The following is a 20,681-nucleotide window of genomic DNA, read 5'->3' on the forward strand; positions in this document are numbered from 1 at the left end:
CTGTTCATCCATTAGTGGGTACATACATTGTTGTGATATCTTGGCTATTGTGAATGATGCTATAATAAACATAGGCATGCAAATATCTTTTCAATATCCTGTTTTCATTACTTGAAATAAATGTGCATGGGAGAGATTGCTAGTTCTTATTGTGGTTCTGTTTTTAATTTTTGAGGAACCTCCTACTGTTTTCCATAGGATGTATCAGTTTATGTTCCCACTAACAGGGCATAAGGGTTTCCTTTTCTCCACATACTTGCCAAAATTTATCTCTTATATATTTTTTAATTTTAATATTTACTTATTTTTATTAGGAGAGAAAGAGGGAGGAGGAGAGGGGTAGAGAGAGACAGAGAGAGGGAATCCCAAGCAGGCTCCATGCTGTCAGCATAGAGCCAGATGTGGAGCTTGATCTCAGGATCATGAGATCATGACCAGAGCTGAAATCAAGAGTCAGTTGCTTATATGACTGAGCCACCCAGGCGCCCCTATCTCTTGTCTTTTTGATGTTAGCCATTTTAACAGGTGTGAAGTCATACCTCACTGTGTTTTTGATTTGCACTTCCCCAATGATCAGTGATGTTGAACATCTTTTCATGTACTTGTTGGCCATTTGCATGTCTGTTTTGAAAAATGTCCTCTGCCCATTTTTAAATCAGATTTTTTGTTTGTTTGTTTGTTCATTTGTTATTGAGTTGTATTAGTTCTTCATATATATTGGATATTATCATCTTGTTAGATACATAGTTTGTGGGACACCTGGGTGGCTCAGTCGGGGTTAAGCTTCCAAATTCAGCTCAGGTCATGATCTCATCACTCATGGATTTGAACCCCATACCAAGCTCTGACCTGACAGCTCAGAGCCTGGAGCCTGCTTCAGATTCTGTGTCTCCCTCACTCTCTACCCCTCTCCTGTTTGCACTCTGTCTCATTCTCTCTCTCTCATAAATAAATAAACATTGAAAATTTTTTAAAAAAAATATATAGTTTGCAAATACTTTCATTGTATAAGTTGGCTGCCTTTGTTTGGTTTTCTGATTGTTTGTTTTGCTATGCAGCTTTGTATTTTATTTTATTTTATTATTTTTTAAAGGTTTTAGCTTATTAATCCTCTCCTGAAAAATCTGCACAAGCACCACAAATAGTCACTGCAGAATCTTTACTCCTTTTTGTCAGCACCAACATGGGCTTTTGCAGTTCTCTTGGCTTTCTTCATCTGTTCTTGCATTCCTTTTGCTGTTTCCCTGACATCTTTTTCTTCTCATACAGGCCATGCCTTGCAAGTCTTTGTTTGTATTTGTTTTTCTTTGCATAGTTCCAGGAATCATAAATTATACCAAAGCAAGTTGTCTTACCATCACCAAAATGAGTTCTAAATCCAAATATAAAGATGACATCTGGTGTGTGGTCTTGTACATTTTGGCTAGTTTTTCCTGAATTTCTTAGTCTTAGGTACTGTTGCCTTTCTGGGGTGAAGAACATCAATGACCATCTGTTTTTGCGGAAGTAGTCAGTTGTTCATGAACTTACTGATCTGGATGGTTAGGTGTCATTCATGATGGAGACCGAGCCTGTGCCGAAACTTTTTAGTTTGATGTAGTCCTACTTATTTATTTTTGACTTTGTTGCTTGTGCTTTTGGTATCATACCCAAAAAGTATCTTTGCCAAGGTTACTGCCAGTGAGGTGTCTTTTCTATGTTTTCTCTTAGAAGTTTTATGATTTTAGACAAGTTTCCCCTGCTATTAGCATCTTAATGATTTAAATTCATCAGTGAGGAACTAGTTAGCTAATTTGTAGTCTATTCACAGATGAGCCCACAGGGCTTATGTGACAATTTCCCCAAGTTGTATTATTAAGTCATGGTATCAGGTTTCAAGTATATACAATTAGATTCCAGTTTTGAAAAGATTAAATGTGTTGGCAGATGCATGAAAGTTTTTGAAGATTCATATAAATATTCTTAAATCATAATGGCTTTAGGAATGTGACTGGGGATGTATAAGCACATGGTAAAAATCAAGGAATATATTGTTATGGAGATGTCTATAAATTTTATATGGTTTAGAGTTATAGTTTGTAAAAAAAAATACCTTTCCATCACAAAGTGACCAAAAAGTTACTCATTTTTATATGTATATATCAGAAAAAAATCTTTGATTTTTAAAATATTTATTTAAAACTACTATTATCATTAATATGCATTATTGAATTATCATGCATAAAACAAACAGCTGTCAAACATGTTTAAAGGATGGTATAGACAGTTTGGTAAGTCCCAAAATATATCATTGAAAAATGTGAACAAAACAGTTTACTTTTTGGCCAAAATGTTAGCCTAGTTTCAAACATAAGTGTCAGTTTTAATAAATGAGTAAGATAAGTATGAAGACTTCATTAAATATTGTCCCTAGACTTACATGAAAAATTCATTTTAAATGCTGCTTAATTTCAAATATTTAAAAAATCATTTACACTAAGTTTAGGAATTAAGAAATTCAATCCTGATGTGCTGCAGCAGCTATTTATGCAGTTAAAGCCTTTAAAAAACATAGTTCATAGTAGATGTTTTTTCTATCCAGTTGATAAGCTTCAAAAAAGACAAAATTACAGTAAGTTGCACTAGAGTTCTAGACCTTGTTTGTACTAGGTCCTCAGAGAAATTGTGCATCTCTTCCCAATGTCATATTCACTAATGACTCTTTGGTAGCTTAAAATGAGGTAAGGTGGAGGGACTTACACAATAATTAGAACATTCTGGAAATTGGGGCTCTCCCCATTGCTCCTTGAGAAGTTTGTTAAACATTTACTTGCCCACAGTTCTTTAACCTGTGATCAAGCATAGAATTTGGAATCACACACCACAGCTTTGGGTCCAAGTTTTGCCACTTAGAAGTGGAGTTGCCTTTGCTAAATCAAAGTCTCCATTTCCTTAACAGGAAAAGAGAAGTATAATATACTTAACATTTTGCTATTTCAAGGGTTCTGTAAGAAATATATGTAGTATGCTTAAGTTAGGGTCTGTCACACAGTAAGTTCTGAATACAATTTAATTATTTCATCCTACATCCACCTTTTCTCACATTTAGTCAAACTGCTTTACTTGTTTTTTCTATTAGAGACATACATGTGTACAGAAATGCAGTATAAGAAGTAGAGGGAATAGACCACTAATTATCTAAAAGTTACTATTCATTCCTTTTAACTGCTAAAAATGCCACCTTTTATATCACTCATGGCAATTTACTTCTTTGCAGATGATCATTGCTAAGAAGGAAAAGGACACATCAAGTCCTTTTGGTTCCTGTTAGCAATGTTGTCCACTTTAGGTCCCTACAGTTATAAATTGCCATAATTTGGAATGACCTATCCCTATGTAATGTTTAACATGAGAAAGGATTATTAATGTAGACTTGCTTATCCACTGTTTATTTATTGGTATCCAGGAGAGGGCTGGCCTGATGGCTTTGGCATTGAATTAGGGAACACTGAATCCAAGAAACATGACCTTAGAAGAAATAGTGAGGTTAAAAATAATTAAATATCAAGTAAGTCATCATTATATTAGTCAAAAATATATGTGCATGGCATTTAAATTACTATGTTAAATTGTTTTGTGATGTAAGTATACTCAATCATTTATATTTCAAATATACTCAAAATTATAACCAATTTTAGAAAAGACACCTATTCTTTGAGGAATATGTTTTAACTTTTTAAGTGTGATGGTCTCTTTTTTTCCCCATTTCTTGGCCTTGAGAGGCTGGATGTAATTAAAATAATATCTGACTACATTTTGGTGATGTCAGAAAAGTATACCTTTTAACTAATTTGTGTATATGTTCTATGTAAAACTCAGAATCTTGCTTTCAATACAAAAGTCCTCATGTCTATATAATATAAATCATGAAATACCTCTGTACCCATTATTTCACAAGATAAAGAAGAAAATTATTAAACTGTGGCAGTATTTTTATAGAACAGAGTTCATACAATGCATAGGCTTTTCCTGCACTCCCTCTCCTTTATGTCCACTACAGAGCCAGCAGCTGAGCCATAAAAAGATGTCTGACAAATAAAGTACACATATGCTAAGGTCTGGAATACATTTTTTAGCATTAACATCTGTGTCTGTGCAAAGTTTTGGCTGCTTTCTTCATTTGATGCTTGGATGGGGCTCTGAGGTCTTTTGACTTCATTGCTAAATGTGCTCATATCTGTACAGCAGGTTCTAATGACCTGCTGACGAAATCAACTATTGATAAACTAGTTGAAAAGTCCTGACCCTGGGAACTTGTCAGTTTTGTTCCCCTGAGTGACTTGTGTTCACAGGAATTTGACCCTAATTAATGAAAAGCATCTTAAATAAAATCATCCCCAAATTTTATGTAGTGATAAAGGAAAGACATAAAGTGCTTCCCAAATCAATTTTATGTGTCTTTGGATGATTCTTTTCACATTGCTTCAAAAATAAATTTCTATAAACCATTTTTTTCAGTACTAGGAAATTAATGTTTAATCCCTTGAGAAATAAAAGGCAGGCAACTATGTTCTGAAGTGATTTATTTTCACTATTATTAGAAAATCATACATATCACTTTTGGAGATTCAGGAAGTATATTCCCAAATTTTCAGCAAATCCCAAAAATTGATTCAATTCATCTAATCAGATCTTAAAAAATTCAAGTGATTCTTATTCCAGTAAAAAAAATATGTTTAAATGCATTTATAAAAATAGATAAATACAGCAATTTCTGTCCATATTTTACTAGAATGTAAATATTGTAATAAAAAAACAAATGTATTTTTAAAAGTTGGTATTTCTAAATTATGTGCAATATTACAATATTTATTCAAGGGTCTTAGCACTGAACAAGATGAGAAATTGAGGTTTGTTATTACTAGTCCCAGTTGAGGAGAAAGAATTTATTCTTAAATATTTAACTGCTACCCGGTTTTGTATTATAAACAAATAAAAATTTCACTTAATGTTTCTGTTCAGGTACATATTTTCTGGTGTGCTATACATTCTTTTTGCATCTTCTACTTTCTTACTTTAAGATAGTAAACTGTTTTACAGATTTTATTAGGTTTCTGGGATAATGATCATAAAACAAAAACAATACAAACATAAAAGAAAATACACACACACACACACACACATGTGCGCGCACACACAAGCTTATCTGGATCAATTTCCCAGCAAAGCTACAACTCTAATTTTGCTTTTGTGATACCCTACAGGTGTAACAGACTCGGAAAATACTTTTATATATGTTAAGAATTGGTATTAGCATGCACTTGGTTCTTCTGAACACACATCCCTACCATAATTTGAATTAAAGTGTGTGTAAATGCAGAGAACAAACTGAAGGTTGATGGAGGGGTTTTGGGTTGGGGAATGGGCTGGATGGGTGATAGGGCATTAAGGAGAGCACTTGTTGGGATGATCACTGGGTGTTCATATATACGTTATGGATCACTAAGTTCTACTCCTGAAATCCTTATTATACTATATGATAACTAACTTGGATTTAAATAAAATTAAAACATTAAAATAATAAGGTGCATTTAAAATGTTCTTTTGTTATTTTTCAAATCTACATTAAAAAAAAAAAAAACATTAAGTTGCATTTTGTATACCTTACTCTAGTCTCCAAAGGCTAATTATGCTTTAGCTTTAGTGCTATTCAAATGGGTTTTTGTGTGCTTAGGTTGTTTGAAAATATTGTCTTCCAAAGTGTGGAGGAATCATTTGGATGACATTGTAAGCTCCTGATGCCAAGCTGGGAAATTTTCTTCCAAAGACAGCATCTGGTTCTTTGGCAAATCTGTTGGTGGTTTTTCTGTACCTCTAGGTCTGTTATATGGCTGGCTGCTTTTGAGGACTGTTTTCTACTTTACTGAAATGAAGGACTATATAAATCACTGAAACATTCTGTGGTGTTGATTTAAGTACTAGCTTAGAAACTAAGGCTTCTCATATATGAGATAAGCATAACATTGATGTCTGTACACTGATATACTCTCAGGAACATCTGTTTCTGCAGATGCCTGGGACGGCCTAAATGTTCAAGATGAATAAGTGTATTATGTGTTCAATAGAAAAAATATTTTTAAGTCATTGATAATGTTTGAGAATTTATTCTTCACACATTCAGAAGTTAATTAATTGAGAAGTACCAAGCAGAAGGAATTGTTGAGAATCTGCTTTCTTCTGGCAAAGCTATTGATGAAGTGACTTTCACTTTCCTGTGATGTAAGGTAATACTAACACTAAAGCATAGTGTTGTATTTTCCAAAAATACCATATGTGAATCACAATTCTTTAGAATACAGAATTCATAATCAATAGCAGTTATAAGGCAGGGTGATTTTTCTTTCTGGGTAATTAGAAGTAATGTAATTCACTAATTTCTGACATAATGATGAATAAGAGGGTGTACAAAGTAAAAGTTAATTTATTACAGTGTCTTCTCCCTTTTTTATGCTAATTAACTCTTACTGAGTAAAAAAAATAATTAAATGAAAACCCCTTAGATTCCCTTATTAATTCATTTTATATGTGTTGTTCAGTGTTTTATATTTAGCAGAAACTATTCTAAGTCCTGGGGGATACAAGCTTAAATACTATCATGGCCCCAGGTTAAAGGAACTTGTACTTTGCAACACTGATACAGAACTTGGAAAAGGAAGGAACTGCTAGAAAGGATGGCTGTAAACAGAAGTTACATAACATAGCAAAAAGATACAGTTTGATTGTTACAGAATCACAGATGAGCAGCTTATAGTTCCTTGATATATCAGGGCAAATTTTAGTGAGGAATAATGATTCAGAGGTTTTTAAGAAACAGGAAAAAAGTGTATTGATAGAACATTCCAGAAAGTTGGAAAGGCAAATAATAAAGGAAAGGAGGTGTGAGAGTTTATGGTGTTTTTAGAGAAGCTCAGTTTTCATGCATATATCCCTCCTTGCATGGGAAGATTAGCAATTGCCAGTGGAAAAGATGGCATCAATTTTATCTTAACGTAGACAAGATCAGAAGCCAGAGCCTCACCAGCTGGAAAGATAAGAAACAATTAGAATTTAATATCAAATATCCTGTGGGAAACAACTGGATGTTTAACTCAGCTTCCTTGTTATCACTTGCTGCCTTCCACAAACATAAGAATATGTAGTTGTTACATGGACTGTTCTCTGAAAAGGGTCGGTTTTCTTAAGGAACAAAAAAGCAATATTGAAAGATGCATTCTTAGTAACAATGTGATCTTGGCAAAGTCTTTTAAATTCTCTGAGCTATGGCCTCCTCATTTGGGAAGTCAGTATAATAGTAGTTTGTAGAGTATATTATGAACGTTAAACTAATAGATATGTATAAAGATGCTTTTAATGTAGCACATACCTAATAAACATTATTTATTATATTATTTTTCTGTCATCTGAAATCTATGTCTGAGTTCCTAATCCATTATATGCTAAGTTTTGTATTAAGTCTCTTCTGTTTCCTTACATGATCTACTGGGATGCTCCTGTCTGTTATCCTGGATTTTCTATCATGGATTTTGTCTTGAATTAAACTAAATAGGGACTAATATCATTATCTTCCTGATCCATTACCCAAGCACCTTCCAACCTACTCACAGCTTCCTGCATTGGTCATTCTATTACTTTGATAGCTTAATGTTAAGAAATAATACTTCTAAAGTTTAAATCATTTACATATTTAAACAAGTCCTTAAAAAAAGAATGAAATGAACATATATTGGGGGGAATAGTACAGTTTTAATAGCAACAACAAAGAGAGAAAGAGCAAGAGAGACGGGGAGAGAGAGAGAGAGAAATAATTGGGCACTTAAAATGTGTTGTATCTCTTTGGAGAAATCAAAAAACTATAGAGAGGTAAGAAGGATATCTTAAATAAGCATTCTGATTATGGTCTTGAGTGAAAAATAATAATAATATGAAGATATGAATCAGTTTATAAAATTAATGTAACCAAAACTATATTTAACCAGGTTTTCTGTGAGTATATAAATTGACTAAAGGATTTTGTAGTTCACCTTGAAACATTTACATGAAGGTATATATATATATATAATATAGATAATAGTTAAACAATTCTATACCAAATGTAGATTATACATATAATATAGATAATATATATATTATATATAACATATATATGTTTCTTTGCATATTCTTTGCATCTCCCTTTATCCATGTGCTTTGTCATGTAACCTGCCACTCTGGCATTGGGCCCAGCTATAAATTCCTTTGTTCTTAAAAGATGTAGCAAAGAAAAAACTGAAAAAGCATTTTGTGTTTCTATTTGAATTTTTATGCATCTGAAATTACCAAGAGACCATACCTGAGCTAGGATGCTGGAAGATAAGGGATGGGGAAGCAAACTAAGTAGCGAGATTTCTTCCTGCTAAAGCCAACTTAAAGCAGTCAGTAGTGAGCCACACTAATCATACAAATCAGCCCAGCTTCGATGATAATAATCAACTCAATGGAGTTCTGCCAGAATTGGTGACCACCACACTTATAAGCTAAATAAGTGTGTTTTATATTGATATAGTCTTGTTTGCCATATGCAGCATAATTATGATATAGATATTGCTACCAGGGATCAAATGCTGTGGCAGCAAAACATAAATTTTGTAGATGGTAGGTGTGGGTAGGAACATGCAGCAGATGAAGAGGATATTATTGTATGAAGGGAAAGTGTGGGGGAAAATATTATAAAAGCTTGGAGAGAGAGCAAGAAAACTGGTATTGAATGATAAGAAAATAGTGTCTTGTTATGCATTGACAAAATTTTTGGTACAACTGACAGAAGGTAGACATGGACGTGAGCAAAGAGCCCTCTAGAAAGAAAACTCCTTCTTGCAATTCTGTTTCCTGGGAACAATGACTCATATCATTGGTTAAATTTTTAATGGTAAATTTACATGCTCTGATATGATGAGTTTTAGAATTAATGTGAAAATAGAGACTGCAAAATCCTTAGGTTGTAGTATCCCATTTTGGCAGACCAATACCGTTTGACAAAGGAAGAGAACTAAAGGCAGTGAAATGGTCTTGGCATCCACTACCATAAACTGACTGTCCTTTTCAGTCCTGGCAGGTAGTCATGCCTTGTTCTCATGGACATTCTCTCATGGACATTCTCATGGGTTTTTCAGATTATGAACTATTCATATTAAATGTTTGGATGCATTTGAAAGATTGGCTGAACTGGACACCTCACAAAAGAACTGAGAAAAACTGATGAAATTTATTCATTTTTGTTGAATTTCTATATATTGCTTAATTTTATAATACCCATAGGTATAGTTGAAAGACTTGGGGCTCTGAAATTTAAATAACTGAGTTTGAATTGTATATCTGTGTTCTAGACTTTATTAAATCTGGGTATATTAAACATTCAAGCTTTCTTCATGGATGAAATAGGCATTATAATGTCTATTATTTTAAGATACTGCAAAGAATAATTCAGTATTGCATAAACATTTTTTGGTATGTGTTAATATTCCTACAGAAGTTAGCATGGGGATATAGATACGAAAAATGTAGGTGGATCATAGAAAGACATAAACATAGCGTCCTATAGAAAAAGAGTGAGATAAAATGAAGTCATTACATCTATAACTAACTGATCTTGCTTTTCTGATCAATTACATGTGAATAGTCTTCACTTCAAATAAGAAAAATTCATCATTTTATCTTTAATTTGAACACCAAGGTTATTGTAGTCAAGTTCTTTTGCCCTATCAGTAACTAATTTTTGTATTGAAGTTTCCCTGAATTTGGAAAGGTTTTAAAATTTAGAAGATGAAATTATGGATGAGATAAACCAAATTAAAGTACACTAACCCTACAGTATTAATCTTTTCCCTCATGTCTTGAAATAATATGAACTGTTTTAATTGTGAGATCAATGTGTAGAGATTTATAAAGATAATTACAAGTATCAATTCATTTGGATATATAAATTTTATCTGGAAAGATGCTTCATTGAAAGAAGAACCTAGCAATTCTATCTAATCTCCCAACAGTATTTGGTATTTGCTTAGCAGAAAATGTAAGTTTAAACATGATATGAAAAAAGATGCATTAAATAACATAACTTCATTTAGAAAACAATAATCTTCATCTATTAATATGTACTTTCAAATATCATTTGCTGAATATATGCCTTCTTTTTTTTTTAATGTTTTATTTATTTCTAGGAGAGAGAGAGATCAGAGTGAGCAGGGGAGGGTCAGAGAGAGAGGGAGTTACAGACTAAAACAGGCTCCAGGCTCTGAGCTGGCAGTCAGCACTGAGCCCGATGCGGGGCTCGAACCCACGAACCACGAGATCATGACCTAAGCAAAAGTCAGACGCTTAACCGACTAAGCCACCCAGGCGCCCCTATATGCCTTCTTTTTAAATACGAGTAATAAGCACATCATCCTTTTAGTTTTTGTATATAGCAACTTCAAGAATTAAAGTGATCTATCATTTTATTTCAGAAAATTATTGGATGAGATTAGAAGAGCGAAAACTATAATTTACTTTTTGGTTGGCAAAATAAGTGCATTAATTTAGTTTCTAAAACCGTTTCATAAAATATTATGTAATAAAATTGTATTCTCTTGAGAAATATGAAAACCCTGAACATAGTAATATTTAAGATATCAAATTCAAGATAATTATAGATTTTCAATGTTTTCCAGTAGCAAATGTTTTAAAGATCATTGTGTTATTACATCTATTCAATAAAACATTTTAAACATATATATGTTTAAACATATGTTATAAACATAAACATATATATGTTTATGAAAATATTCATAGTTTTAAAAATATCTATTCTAACATTAATATTGAGAAAAAGATAAAACACTGAAATACTTACAGATGTTTAATGGATATATATGATTAATAAGACTTTATTGAATCTAAAACTTAAATTCCATTTTTGTCTTTTTGTCTTATAATTATTTTAAATATTGTTTATTATAAAAACACCAAATATTAAGCTCCTGGCTAAGTATTTATACATGAAAACTCATGTAATTCTCACAAAAACCAATGAGGTAAGTACTGTTATTTAATTCTGACTTTACAGATGAGAAAAATGAGACACAGAAATGTTAACATAACTTGCTAAAGTTAACTTTAGCTATATTCACATAGCTAAAAAGTATCAGCAGGGATAAAACCAGAGTCCATTCTCTTGACACTTACACTATGTTACTTACTGATGGAATCCAAGTTACAACTCTTGAGGTTGTTTCCATATAATTCCAGGCTTAAGAAATGTTGATTTGGAAAATACTTGTAACTTGGGAAGAATTCTTCTGTATTCCATGAAATACTTTGCGCCTGAAAGATTCAGTTTACTCTGGAAACACACACACACACACACACACACACACACACACACACACACCCCTACAAGACATGAAAATTTTAAATTAAAAATATAAACATTCAGATCTGTACTTCTGAATTTGTGATTTTTAATTAATTAATTTCTAGTATATGTCTCATTATTATTCAAGAAAGAATAATGGTTTTTAATCCTGATTCAATCACCAATTTGGAAGCCATGAAGTGTCTGCCTTGGAAAATTATTTAAATTTTCTAATTCTTCATGGTTTATTGATTTTGTTAGTGATTTTCTTGGTGTTTGTTCTTAAAAAATTACACACTTTAAAGTGAAGAAGTGACAATGACATAGCTCTTTCCTTTAAAACAACACTCAAAATATATGTGACAGAATTGTGAATGGTCAGAATTGACCAGAGGAGTATTGTACAGGCTCATCTATAGACTAGTAAAATATTATTAAAATGTATAATTTTCCTTTTAGAACCCTTTATACAGGATGATTTTTATAGACTGCTTTTTCTTAATGTAAATTATACTATGTTTTTATGTTCTTAAAAAACATTAATCCTTTAGTCCTAACCTTTCCAAAATTTTAAAATCTTCATAGGGAACTTTAAGCTATATTAAAAACATAGAAATATCAAACAGTCCTACTTTTTGCTTTATATTAAGCCTGAAGAGACAATATTGTTCTCAGAATTTTTTTCTTGTGTTGTTATTATTATATTTGATGATGAATAAGGGGAATATTTTTAATGCATATAAAGCTCATATATAGATAAGCCTGTGATTGATTATAGTATGTAAATGTACTCATGTAACAGATCAAATTGTAATATTAAAAAGAAAATGTTCATGGCACCATTAGCTTGAGCATTTTCTAGTCTCCATGATACATTTTAAAAAAATAATTTTTCAAATCTTCCATACTATGGAATTCAGCTCTTTGTTATTGTTATTTACAGACAATGCAGCTTTAAATATATGCTAATATTATTCCAATAATACTATTGTATTGTGTCAGAAAATGTAAAAGGCATTAACTTTGAAGTCTGTTAATTAGTTGGCAGAATTCATGTGCCTCATTGCAAAGAGACCTTTTTGCTTAATTTTCTGTTTTTTTTAGTCAATACAAGATTTCTTAGATTTATTACAATAGTCATTTCATAGATTATATTTTTCTAATTATAGATTTTGTTTTAAAATGAGAAATAATACTAACAAAATGAATGTTTTTGACAATTTCATGTTTTACATCTAAATATAATAACATGATTTCTTTATTTACTATATTTCTGAGGGAACCTCACTACCACACTGTGGAATAAATGATGTTTCTTTTTTTTAATTTTTTAAATTAAATTTTAATTGAGACAGAGAAAGAGACGTAGTGTGAGCAGGTGAGGGACAGAGAGAGAGGAAGATACAGAATCCAAAGCAGGCTCCAGGCTCTGTCAGCACAGAACCCGACGCCGGGCTCTAAGTCACAAATGTGACATCATGACCTGAGCCAAAGTCTGTCGCCCAACCAACTGAGCCTCTCAGGCGCCCCTATTTAATGTTTATTTTTAAGAGAGAGAGAGACAGACAGAACTTGAGTGGGTGAGGGGTAGAAAGAGAGAGAGACACAGAATCCGAAACAGGCTCTGGGCTCTGAGCTGTCAGCACAGAACCTATTATGGAGCTAAAATTTGGGAATGGTGAGATCATGGTCTAGGCTGAAGTTGAACGCCTAACCAACTGAGCCACTTAGACACCCCATTTTTTAACTTTTTTAAAGCTTATTATTTATTTGAGAGAGAGAGGGAGATAGAGGGCACGTGCCGTGCCCACAAGTAGGGGAAGGGCAGACAGAGAAAGGGAAAAAGAGAATCCCAAGCAGGATGTGTGATATAAACAAGGAACCTGACTTGGGGTTTGATCTCATAAAGTGTGAGATCATGAGTTGAGCTGAAATCAAGAGTCAGATGCTTAACTGACTGAGCTACTCAGGCACCCCAACAATGTTTCAATTACTAATATTAATTCAAAATTATATATTTCAGAATTGTTAAATACTAGAACTATACATAAGTATATAATAATGTATAAAGATGTTGATATTTATTGATTCATCTCAGTTAAAATGATTTAAAAAGGAAAGGTCGTTTGTTAAAGTAATTGTTTAAAGTAAATGTGTTTTACTTTTTAAAGTAAATGTGTTTCAGATTATAGTGTTAACGCATTATCATTATTTTCATACCCATGTCTCTGTAAATAAAGACAGTATCTTAGAAACCAGAACAGTTTTTTTTTTTTTTTTTTTTTTTTTTTACGTTATGCTAACTGTATCTGCAATACTAATTTAGGAAGACTTCTTCAATCACTTTCAGTTACATATGTGTGTGTGCATGTGCCTGGTTGTGCATGTGTGCTTGTAATACCTACAGTGACACTTTATTTGTTGAAATTATTCATTTAGTTACCATCTGTACACATTTCCTCATCTCTCTCACATATACACATTGCACACTGGCCATGAGACTATGATAGCAATCAAGATATTTCTTACTCCACTTTGCATATTAAATAAAAAGCTCAATGCATGGCATTTTAAAAATCCTTGCTGTACTGATATTTTAAAAGAAAAACTCAGCTTGACATGAAAAAGATTTAAATGCATAATGGTGTAAAACCTTAGTGATCAGTTCATAAGTCTCAAGAATTATTCATGGTGAACAATACTGGATTCATGGATATCTTTGCAAGTGGGCTCTGTAACAGAGACCCCAACTTTCAGAAAAGATACATACCATCGTTTCAAATCTCTGAATAAATAGAAAACAACACAATGAAACCATTTGTTTTACGATTGAATATATAAGAAAGTTACAGCCCTACATAATGTGGAAAATGTGGGGGTTCAGAGCTGAAGGCCAAGAAGCAATTCTTGAGGCATCCTAGGGAAAGTTTATGAAGTTTCTAATGTTTCATTGAAAGATGAGTTAGATATTTAATTAGTATATTTTAACCATTATTGATGTGGCTTATCTATATAAATAAAGCAGATGATGACAATGAAGATGAGGCAACAAGAAATCAGGAAAAGCATTATTTTAATAATAATACAGTTTAAGAAGTAATATATCCAGAGCTTAACCCCATTCCAAAAATTGCTATCTATATGAGTTTAGGCAATTTATTTCACTATCAATGAAAATAACAAAATTTGAATCATATATATGTTAGTGGTTTGGAGTGAGGATAAAGAAATTTTTAGTTATAGCTGCTGAATAATTGCAATTAGAATTAAAACAAGTAATGATTACCAGTGGATTAGTTTATATGAAGATGCCAATAGAAGAGAATTAGCAGCCATTTCTTTGGTATCACACCTACAAAATGCCTATACAGTTCAAATCACAAAGTTTCTTAGAAAACCATAAATACCGAAAACACTCATTAAAAAGAAAAAAAACCTCATCTGCCCACAGCTTATATTTTTGTTTTATTATATAAACTTTTCCTTCCCTCTTGCTTCTATTAGGTGACAGTCAAACCGCATGTGATGATTCTCATTCATAAGCAAGTAAATATCAGCTGCATTGTTTCCTACCCTGTTATATCTGTATTAGTTGTTTCTTGAGGTTTCACTAGAAAATCTGCTTTCAAGCGCCTCTCTCCATTGGAGCTACAGAAATGGTACACTTCCTCCACACTAATGCCACAAGATGTCTTCCCTTGGCCCTTTGGTCTATGTTTGTGGCAATAAAGGACTTGGGCTTTCATGTGCTTAAATCTGGTTAAGTAATCTCTGCTTTATATAAAGCTAACATATCTTGTCCCACTGATGACAGCAAAGATAGTTAAGTTAGTTTTGGTTATCTGACCATCTGGTCTCTGTCAGGTAAAATAGGACAGAGAACAAATTTTCTGTAAAGGGCCAATCAACTCAGTATGTGGTTTTATATATTTGTCACTTTTGGTTGTCTTTTTGTCTTGAAAATTCTTGGAATTGAGTTACCCATTACCAGCCTACTGGGTCACAAGACAATAGTTTAGTTGGACTGTTAGCCATTGTCAGCAATGGTGTTGGGACTCTGTTCATACAAATATCAGAGATAATTATTTTGACAATTGATGTGATACTCCATTTGTCTTCTGGTATTTGCTTTTGTTGATTTTCTCTGTGTTTATATATCTATAAGTCAGTAGGGGAAAATAAAGCCTTTCTGTGTTGTTATAAAGGAAAATAAGTTAGCATTCATAATGCCCCATTTATAAACATGGCCCTATCATCTCTGTGTACAGTTCTTTAAATGCTTCTGGAAATTAATCACAAAAATTTGTCAATTGTATATTCCATAAGGGTTATAAAATTCAGGTGATTTCTTGTTAAAAGAAAGAGAATTAGTGGAATTTTCTAAAAATAAAAATTATTTTCTAAAACTTGTCAACAAGAACTTTAATTATTAATGTAACAAATATTCAAATGAAACTATGCATCTATTGGAATGAGAAGACAGACAGAATAGAAGAGATTGCTTTTTGCCTGACCCAAGTTTCTTATTTTTTAATAACTTTATTGAGAAATAATCAATATACCATACAGGTCATTCACTTATAGTATATAAGCTAATGTCTTCTAGTGTATTCTTAGAGTTATGCATCCATTACCATAATCAATTTTAGAACATTTTAATTATCCCAGAAAGGAAACCCCATATGCCTTAGCTCTTACCCTCCAGTTCTCATCCTTCCAGTCATAGGTAATCACTAATCTACCTTCTATATAGTTCTGCCAATTCTGGACATTTCAGTTAATGGAATTAGAAAATGTATAGACCTTTGTGATTGGCTTCTTTCATGTAGCATAATGTTTATTCCAGATTCATCTGAGTTATAGCATTCCTTTTTATTGCCAAATATTTTACTGTATCAGTGTAGAACATTTTATTTATGCATTAATCAGTTTGAGTTGTTTCTACATTTGGTTATTATGGATAAGGCTGCTATTAACATTAATGTACAAGGTTTTTCATGGTCATATGGTTCATTTCTTCTGGGTATTTAAGTAAGAGTAGAGTTGTTATATCTAAAGGCAAGTCTGTGTTTAACCATTTGAGGAACTACCAGACTGTAATCCAAAGTGTCTAACTCTTTTACATTTCTAGCAGCAGCATATGAGAATTTCAATTTCTTTACAACTTGAAAAGTTCTTGACAACTTTTGTTATTATTTGGCCTTTTGATTATAACAATCTTAGTGTATAATATGATATCTTTCTGTAGACTGTAGACTCCTGACATCACAAAAAAACAGAAGTACAGGTCTTGTTTTTTTGTTTGTTTCGTTTTTGTTTTTAATTTCTCCTTTTAGGGAAAGAAAAACAAATAGAGAAGTCTTACAGAAATATATTCAAATTGCCCTACTTAATAAGAGAGGGAAAGTTCTGTTTGACAGCCACATGGTGTTAGCAAATCAAACTTTAGCCATTGACTGGAACCAATAATATTAGATGAGTATTATAGAAAACAGCATATAGTATAAAAGCTATAAAATCCCACATAGGTATTAACTTTTTTGAGAGTTTTATACATTTCTTCTTCTTTGTAACTATAAAATACTTTCCAAACAAACAAAATGATAGGTTTATGTTTCTCCATGTCCAAATAATCATGCATTTTAAGTTTAAAATAATTCCTATTCTTGAATGGCAAATAAAGGATACATACATACATATATATAATATATGAAATTACTATATGAAGTTGTAGTATTTCCAGAGCTAGAAAAAGATTAACTTCTTACTTTGAAAAATACTGGCACTTTTAAGAAATTTAGAACCATTGTTGAAGCTCTAATATACATACATACTTATATGTATATGGCTATAGATTAAATGGCGTTGGTTGCTAGGTTACCAAATAAGACACAGAAAAATTACCAAATCAGGAAAACAAATAGTAAAAGAAATTGAGAATAAGGTTCCATCCCCACTTGGAACCACACATCTGTGGGAAAATACAAGCCCACAAAAAGATGACTATAACCTAGTGATGGACGGATGATAGTAAGCAGTGAATGATGCAGTAATCCTGAAGTATATACTACTTGTCATAGAAATTGTATGGATTACATTACAAAGCTTCTTCATTTTGAAGTGTTTCTTTTATACTACATTGAGAATAGTGACTTTATGGGGCACCTGGGTGGCTCAGTCGGTAGAGCGTCTGACTTTGGCTCAGGTCATGATCTCATGGTTTGTGGGTTCGAGCAGCGCGTCGGGCTCTGTGCTGACAGCCAGCTGAGAGCCTGGAGCCTGTTTTCAGGTTCTATGTCTCCTCTCTCTCTGACTCTCCCCTGCTCATGCTGTCTGTCTGTCTCTCTCTCTCTCAGAAATAAATAAAAAAAAAAACATTAAAAAAAGAATAGTGACTTTATATTGTTCAGAGTTTACACTCAGGACTCCCTATACCATCATGAATAAATTAGTATAAATAAATAAGTTAAAGGATTCATAGAAATTACCTTATGCTCATTATTTTCAAAGATAGATGAAAATGAAAAGTGTGACCACTGCTACACACACACACACACACACACATATACACACACACATACACACACACACACACACACCATGATGCAAGGGTTCTATAGTCAAATTATTTTCACTGCATAAATCACATGATTTAGTTTTCATGGATAATTGTTCTAGGATTTTTTTTTTTTTTACTTATGGCAGATGTGTTCTTGAAAAATTATGCCGGTTGTAGAAAATTTGGAAACATTCCTAGAACACCCAATTATGCAAGACTTATAGCTCATATAAGGGACACCTACTGTTTTAAAGGGGAACATGGGATTTATAAATTTTCCACAAAGGAAATTCTGTCTGAAAGATTTAATGGGACTGGGATTCAAACAAAAGATATTTGTTCTGTTTTTTGTTTTTCTGACACCCATTTTGTCAACACCAATTAATTATTAAGTGCCATGGTGGTTTGGAATCCCAGCATAAACATTTTACTCACATCTTAGGAATCCACCTGATGTGCAGCCTAAGTAGAAATGTGTGAAGTATTGGGCACTTTGCCAGATGCTGATCTATCCCTGTCAATTTTTAATACTGGGAGCAGGTGAAAAATTTTAAATACGTTTTCCCATTTCGAAAGCCTATTTCCTGTTTTTCAAAAGTAAGTAATTTTAGAAGTTACTAACACATCTTAGCACATACTTTGTGGCAATTAGTTTATTTTGTTTTCATTTAAGTAAAAGAATTTTATTAAATGCACCAAAGGATGCTACTCATCTCCACTAAGTAATATATCTATGTCCCAAAAGTAATACAATATATAATTGGAAAACCCTTGGCATTATTTTACAGTACGTGGTCAGCATAATTGGCCGAATTAGATTAAAAGCTATTGTATAGTTTAGAATCAAGTTACAATTAACCACAAATTTATAACTTGTAGAGACTATATAATTGAGTGTATAATGAATATACTGAAATAATTTATTCGCTTAAAATTTGATTTTTTAAAAGCAATTCTCAGATCCTTAAAAGCATAGCATGTTTCCTTAAGTAACTCACTACTTAATTGTATTTTAAAATGAGTTTTGCCTTTGTTGTTTAGTAATACTTGTGGAATACCGTAACCTTATTTTGATATGTTTTATAGAAGGATAAGATTAATTTTAGCATAAGAGCTGTTTATTAACAGAAGGCATAATGTTATATATGCTTTATATGTATTATTTTCAGTCATCCGACCAGCATGCAAAACATCTTCTCTTTACATGCTTTATTCATTAGGGTTTGGAAGATTAGATTAAAAGAGCAAAAACACTGACTAGTAAGTTAATGATCTGCAGTAAATGAATCCAAAGCCAATGTTTTATTCCACTAAGACATGCTGCTTCCAGTTGTTTTCACTATTTCTTTATAAAGGTACCTATTTCAGTAAAAGAAATTTATGTATCATTTTACCATCAGATATTTAAAATTTTAAATATAATGTAAAATAGTTAAATCTTTTGGGTGACACCAACAGAGTGAGTCGGAGAGTCACCACTGGAGTCAGAGCTATCTGTCTCTTTCACTTCCTGTTATATACAATAAAGGCCATTCAGACCTTAAAACAAAACAAAACAAAACAAGCACAATTATTAAGATGGTATCAATAAGAAAGAGCAAATAAGTTGTGATTTCAAGTAAAAGCCGGAACATCAATGTCCTGAGGAGAAGAAGGAGAGAAGGAAGAAGTGGAGGAGGAATGGGAGAGGAGGATAAGGATAAGAGCAAAGAAGAAATGAAATAATGAAAAAAAAATGAGTAAGAAAGAGTTAGAATATAATAAAATCTTGGGGCACCTGGGTGACTCAGTCAGTTAAGCATCTGACTTGGGCTTAGATTATGATCTCCCAGTTTATGAGTTTCAGCTCCTCATCAGGCTCTGGGCTGACAGCTCAGAGCCTGAAACCTGCTTGGGATTCTGTGTGTGTCTGTCTCTGCCACTAACATGTTATCTCTTTCTCAAAAATAAATAAACTTTTAAAAAATATATAGTAAAATTTGGTTTCTTGCAACCAGAAATCCATATTTAACGATACTTCCTTAGATACAAAATGTGATAATGCATAATATTTGCAGTGAAGGTATCTGAACGTAAAATCCCCACTTGCTTTCCAGTCATTTTCAAGTTTCCCAGAATTTGTTTTACTTTTTTTCTTTATAATACAAATTATTTCCTGAATACACTGTAATCCCCTCTACTTTAGAAGTCTTGAGACTAATGAGTTTTCTACTATGTAAATATGAACATATTAAAGTGAACATTTTGAAGGATTGTCTTGTATCTCTTCTCTGCTATATCCAGTTATTTTTCTTTTCTTTCTTTTTTTTTTTGTTTATTTATTTATTTTGAGATAGAGTACAAGCAGGGGAGGGGAAGAGAGAGAGAGAAAGAGAGAGAGAATAGTCCAAGTAGGCTTCAAACTGTCAGTGTAGAGCCCCGATGTGGGGCTCGAATCAGCGAACCACAAGATCATGACCTGAGCCAAAATCAGGAGTCAGACACTTAACTGACTGAGCCACCCAGATGCCCCATCCAGTTATTTTTCTTAATACAAAGGAAATTAATCCCCTTATTTGAAATGTATTCCATTAGGTGATTCCACCATTAGACCACTGACAAAATTCATATCACACTTTATTTACCATCAAAGAAAATGCTTCTCACATGTTTTTGCGTTAATTGATGATTGATCTTTCTTTCTCTTTCTTTCTTTCTTACTTTTACCATAAGTGA

The 20,681-nt window shown here is 32.5% G+C and overlaps 1 pseudogene; it reads right to left on the minus strand.

Annotated features, from left to right (window-relative positions):
* Positions 1 to 1,159: 1,159 nt before the first annotated feature.
* Positions 1,160 to 1,546, minus strand: LOC120225373 (annotated as a pseudogene).
* Positions 1,547 to 20,681: the final 19,135 nt, after the last annotated feature.

Source organism: Hyaena hyaena, unplaced genomic scaffold (assembly GCF_003009895.1).
Source record: "Hyaena hyaena isolate Hyena2069 unplaced genomic scaffold, ASM300989v1 scaffold_1381, whole genome shotgun sequence".
NCBI lineage: Eukaryota > Metazoa > Chordata > Mammalia > Carnivora > Hyaenidae > Hyaena > Hyaena hyaena.